Below are 6,418 nucleotides of genomic sequence, written 5' to 3'. Positions count from 1 at the left end.
AGAAATGAAGAGTGCCAAGAGAAACCAGGTATAACATACATGTTTTCCAGAATGATGGCACAGAGAGAAAAACCTCAGTTGAATCAGGCTGTCTTTGATTATCACTACTATTTTGGAAAAGCAGACTCTTGATTTTTCTTTTGGGGCATTGGAACACATAGTTACCTTGCATTGAATGGATGACCATTTGAATGGATGACCACATGCAGCAGTTAATTGACACTTAGTAGTTGTTATGTTTTTACCATTTAAGAACATGGAATGCTTTAAAAATTTATGTGTCATCCTCTACAGAGGTCATACTAGTCTTCTCTGTATAATTCTAGTTTTAGTATATGTTCTGTCAAAGTAAGCATTATGTAGAATTATTTTTAAGGAAAAATTAACAATACTTTAGCAGCTTACCAAAAATATTAAATTCCTTATTATTATTATTATAAAATAAAGTAGGCAGTCATCAGAGTTCCCTCATGTAGCATTGAACACTAATGAATATTGGAGCGATGCCTTTTAATATCTGTAAAGAAAATGTAGTTTGATGATGTCATTCCCAACTATTCAAATTTAAAAACAAAAACAAATTACTTTGAAAATTCAGTTCCCAAGTTTCCTTGTAAAAACTATTAAGAAATAAAGTTCAGCTAACTAAAAGAGATGAATGGCAACCTAGCAAAACATCTGAAAAAAACTAGGACCAAAATAAATAAATAAATAAAATGTAAAACATATGGTTAATACTGTGATTTAAAGCATCAACAATGTTGATATTTAATAATTCAGAGGTGAAAAGAAATGTGTGTGGTAATGTAGCTCTTAAAATCCTTCTCTTTTATTAGTCAGGTGTAAAAAGATACTTAAAGCTGCTAATCAATTTACAAAAATCTGGAGCCTTTCTATATGCCAAAATGAACAAATTGAAAAAAAATATATAGGAAAACAATTCCATTTACAATAGCCTCAAAAAAAAAATCAAATACTTAGGAATAAACTTAACAAAGGATGTAAATGACCTCTACATGGAGAACTACAAACCCCTGAAGAAAGAGATCAAAGAAGAGTACAGAAGGTGAAAAGATCTCCCATGCTCATGGATTGGTAGAATCAACATAGTAAAAATGGCTATACTACCAAAAGCAATCTACGTGTTCAAAACAATTCCCATTAAAATCCCAATGACATTTATCACAGAGACTGAAAAATCTACCGTAAACTTCATTTGGAAACACAAAAGACCACTAATAGCCAAGACAATACTGAGCAAAAAGTATCACAATGCCCAACTTCACACTATATGACAGAGCCATAGCAATAAAAACTGCATGGTACTGGCACAAAAACAGATATGAAGACCAGTGGAACAGAATAAAGGACCCAGATATGAATCAACACAGCTATGCCCACCTTATTTTTGACAAAGGCACCAAAAACATATGATGGAGAGAAGACAGCCTCTTCAACAAATGTTGTTGAGAAAAGTGGCTATCTACCTGCAGAAAACTGAAAGTAGATCCATGCCTGTCACCCTGTTCTAGTATCAACTCAAAGTGGATTAAGGACCTTAATATCAGACCTGAAACTCTGCAGTTAGTACAGGAAAAAGCAGGGAATACATTGGAAATAATAGGCATAGGCAAGGACTTCCTCAGTAAAAATCAAGTGGCCCAGCAACTAAAAGAAAGTATGGACAAATGGGACTATAGGAAATTAAAAAGCTTCTTCACAACAAAAGAAATAGTCCCTAAATTGAAGAGCCCACCCACAGAATGGGAGAAAACCTTTGCTAGCTATACATCAGATAAGGGACTGATAACCAGAATACACTGGGAGCTCAAAAAAAACTAAACTCCCCCAAAATCAATGAACCAATAAAGAAGGGGCAACTAAACTAAACAGAACTTTTTCAAAGGAACAAGTCCAAATGGCCAAAAACCACATGAAAAAATGTTCACCATCCTTGACCATAAAGGAAATGCAAATCAAAACCACACTAAGATTCCACCTCACTCATGTTAGAATAGTTGTCATCAAAAACACCACCAACAACAAATGTTGGCAAGGATACGAGGGAAAACAGAACACTCACACACTGCTAACTTCAGTTAGCCACCCCAGGCTCCAGACTGGATTTGAGTGGAAGGGAAATACACTCTGTGTCTTAATAGAAAGAAGCTAAATCACATTGCAAATGATGTGGGCACACTAAAGAAAATAGACTTGACTAGTTTTGATAACATGATTTTTTCCATAATTAAATTTGAACAAATTAGAATAAACAATATGACATCACAACTGATAAAGATCTTGTGAAAAGTAATACAGAAGGAGGAGCCAGGTCTTAGTTCATACAACTTGCCTAGAGTTCTCCTCTATGACATAGGTCCTACTCATTACTGCATTTCCCTGCTTCAGTCTAAAAGTTTCACAATAAATCAACTCATTCTCTTCCTCATAATGATGCAGTAATTCCCAATTTGCCTCTTTCATGAAATTCAAGTTCCCAATCACAGATTTTAAAGTCTCTAATTTGAAAATTGACCGTTCATCACTTCTCAGTGGCCACTTAACTGACATATTTTCATTTTAGTGCTTTGAAATTCACAGAATAATAAAACACATTGTTAAGCATCGATCCAATATGAATTTCAACTATTCTGCCTGATATAAAATAAGTCAAGCCTTCATTCTTAATGCCATCTACCAATTAATGTAAACATTCATATCTCTATTTGCATTGACAGTTTTCTGTAAGTTTGTTCATTTTAGGCACTTACATTTTTATTTTACATCTTTACTTCCATTTCATTTCTGATATTTGAAGAGTATACTTACATTTTAAACTTCTCCAAATGAATTTCAAATAAAGGTCTCCTAATGTAGATTGACTTAAGATCTGGCAACATCTCTTGTAATAGAGAATGCAAAATTAAACATTGGAAGAATATACAAATTGCTAAAATTATGACTACCACTGGGTTTATTATTCTGTCTTAATTCAACCGACTGTCACATGAGATAATTTCATTATTTTAATTGACCAAGTTTACCTTTGAAATTGGGATTCATAAAGAAGCAGGATAAAAATCTTAAATTTCAGGATAGAAATCTAAGTAACATAATTAAAATAATATAAAGTTAAAAATATAATCTAAGTAATAATAAAATTTAAGCATCATATTTGATGGGCCAACTAAGACTTTTTCCACCAAAATATTGAATAATATATATGCAAATCTGAAGACAACCTTATTGACCATCTAGTTCAGAATAGACAGACATTTCTTTTTAGTGTTGATAGTTATTAGGCTCATGAACTCCCTGGTCCCTGTTGCAACTACTCAATGCTAAAGCTTCAGTGTAAACACAGCTGTAAACATGCAGAAATCAATGAGTATTACCATGTTCCAATAAAGCATTTCTTCCAAAATAGGGTCAAGGACTTTACTTTGTCAACCCGTAATCTAGACAAACATTTTTATGTTTCAAGTAAGGAAATCAATCATAGAATAGTGAAATGATTACTCCAGATACACAATAATTTTGTAAGACCTGGAAAAGGAATCAGGTCTTTTGAACTCAAACCCAATACAATTTTCAAATCCAACACCAAAATTTGTAGATTAAAAAAGTATATGGTGGGTATATGTATATAAGTGAGTGAGAGAGAGAGTGTATGGTGTGTGTGTGTGTGTGTGTGTGTGTGTGTGTGTGTGTGTGTAGCAACAACAGTAGAAGTGAAGCAGTAGATGGCATCTAGCAAAAACAGACCTTCTGAGTATAAAAATGGCACAACTATGTGAGCTGAAAAAGCATTGTCCTTGAGTGGTAGCCCTTTTGGATGGGTATTGTAACTTGTCTCTTGAGATTAATATAGATACCAACTTTTTTACATTGGCTTTAATTGGTATTATTTTGGGAAATACTAATTTGTTCTGCACACTAAACTGAGAGAGTAGATAGCTCCTTAAGGGCTTTCATGGCTGCCAATAGACTAATCCTAAGCAATTGGAAAAGTAAATTAGATTTTCTCAGAATAAATGTACAGATTAAAATCCTTTTAGTTCTAGAAACCATAAGGGGAAAAAACACAAAATCTGTTTGACAGACTATATATATCAGTCAGTGATGAAGAGATTTTGGATTAAATGCTTACTGCTGGTAAATCAGAGAGGAAAGAGGAAATGATAATGATTCAAAATTGGTGAATAATATGTACGGTGATTATTCTAGAGTCATATGACCTGATCAAATTTTGATACTGAAGTTTCAGTTATTCAGTGGACATTTTTAAGCACAGAAATATTTATTAGTAGAATTTCCCACTTTTCACAATTTACTAGTGGAAACCATGCCCTACATATAAATTAAACTGATTCGCTCTGAAAAAGTTATAATTAGTCATTGCCTTCCTAACCAATGTCTTGGCATCAAATAAATCAGACTTATGATCAGTAATGTCATAAAACCAAAGTTATTAGAATTATAAAAGTTTCAATAATTTACTCAGAAAATTATGCAGCAAATATTGTAAAATGGACACAGGTTTATTTTTCCCATGTTGTTCAATGGCTCCTAATATAAATTTGGATAATAGGCTGTAAATATACAATGAAACATTGGAATGGTAACTCCTGATTGTTATCCTTCTTACAAATATCTTTAAATATTTATTTAACAACTCTATTTGTCATCATACAACTTAGAAAATCTATCTTTGTTACAAATATATCTCTCCACACAAAGTTGATATTTTCTTTGCTTTCAATATGCATCTGTCAAAAGAGGCAGTCACAATATTTTCACTAATTTCAGGGCTTCCATAATTTTTCTTGTGCAAAGTAATATTTTTCTTCCCAAATATGTTTTTAAATATAAGAACTCATCCAATTTAAACCAATTTTATCTTTCTTATGTCCTTATTTTATGGAAAGCCATTCAATTTAATAGAAAGTCCCAGTGAACAATAAATGCTACAAAGCCTTAGATGAATAACCTATCAGAAAACTTCACACTTGCCGCGTGCTGGTGGCTCACACTTGTAATCTAGCTACTCAGCAGGCAGAGATCAGGAGGATCGTGGTATGAAGCCAGCCCAGGCAAAATCTCAAAAAAAACCCTTCACAAAAAAAAAGGGCTGGTGAAGTGGCTCAAGGTGTAAGTCCTGAGTTCAAGCCCCAGTACCTCAAAAAAAAAAGAAAGAAAGAAAGAAAGAAAACTTCACACTTATGTGACAAAAGCAAAGATGAGGTCACCATCCAGGGGTTTTAAAGTTTGAAATTAGATCTTTCAGAATTACTACTATAGCAATATTATATTATCATAGGACTCAACACTGCTTTAAAATTTCGTATTATAGAAAAAGATAAATGAACAATCCAAGATTTCAGTGATGAGTATTAGGTAGTAAGTGTAGTCCTTTCACAGCTATTAAAAGCAAATCACTGTCAAAATTAAGTTCCATAGTAATGGGACTTACGGTCCAGACAAGAGTGGTTAGACCTGCTTTTCCTTGCTCCTTTCTACTAAACATAATTCTAAACCCTGGAAATAAAATGGCAAACTATAAAAAAAAAAAAGTAGCCAGGAAAGCACTGTCATTTCCCACCTGCCAAGAGAGATCAGGGACAATAAACAGAATCAGCAGGAAGAAATCAGTCACAAGTATCTGGCCTAGGAAGCTTGTTTTACTGCACTCACCTTCCTATCAGGAAAATAGATTAAGCTGCTATGTAGACAAGGATCCAATCAGAGAAGTTAGTCAAGAGATGCTACGATTGGGGGTAAACTCAGCAAGGGGGACCCAGTAACGAAAAGCAGTCAGACCTAAGAAGTTTCTATTTCACTACAGACCATAAATCCTCTTCCCTGATCTTGTGGTTTGAGTGTTTATTTTCCTCAAAAATTTATATTGAAATCTTAGCTCCACTTACATTTAAGTCCATTATTTATCATGAGTAAATTTTTTGCATAAGATCTGAGATCTAGTTCAACTGTCTTTTTTTTTCTTTTTGGTATGGATGTCTAATTTTTCCAGTAATATTTGTTAAAACAGTTACCCTTTCTCCATTGAATTGCTCTGGAACTTTGCCCTCATTCAGTTGGTTCCTTTTTCCCTCCTAACACACCAGGACACAGTAAGGAACAGCCATCTTTGAAGCAAAGAGCCAGCCCTGACCAGTTACTGAATCTTCTGGTCCTTTTTTTTTTTTTTCATTCATAGGTGCATACAATGTTTGGGTCATTCCTCCCCCCTTCTCCTACCCCCTCCCTTACTCCCCGCCCCCTCCCTCTCCCCCCCATTCTCTCAATACCTGGCAGAAACTATTTTGCCCTTATCTCTAATTTTGTTGAAGAGAGAGTATAAGCAATATTAGGAAGGAACAAGGGTTTTTGCTGGTTGAGATAAGGATAGCTATACAGG

At 34.0% G+C, this 6,418-nt stretch overlaps 1 non-coding gene across 1 annotated transcript; it reads right to left on the bottom strand.

Annotated features, from left to right (window-relative positions):
• Positions 1–250: 250 nt before the first annotated feature.
• Positions 251–354, bottom strand: LOC141411185 (U6 spliceosomal RNA). The gene has a single exon (XR_012436020.1). It is a non-coding gene; the product is annotated as a U6 spliceosomal RNA (small nuclear RNA).
• Positions 355–6,418: the final 6,064 nt, after the last annotated feature.

This window comes from Castor canadensis, chromosome 9 (assembly GCF_047511655.1).
Source record: "Castor canadensis chromosome 9, mCasCan1.hap1v2, whole genome shotgun sequence".
Lineage (NCBI taxonomy): Eukaryota > Metazoa > Chordata > Mammalia > Rodentia > Castoridae > Castor > Castor canadensis.
This window is presented reverse-complemented; position numbering and strand designations above follow the sequence as displayed.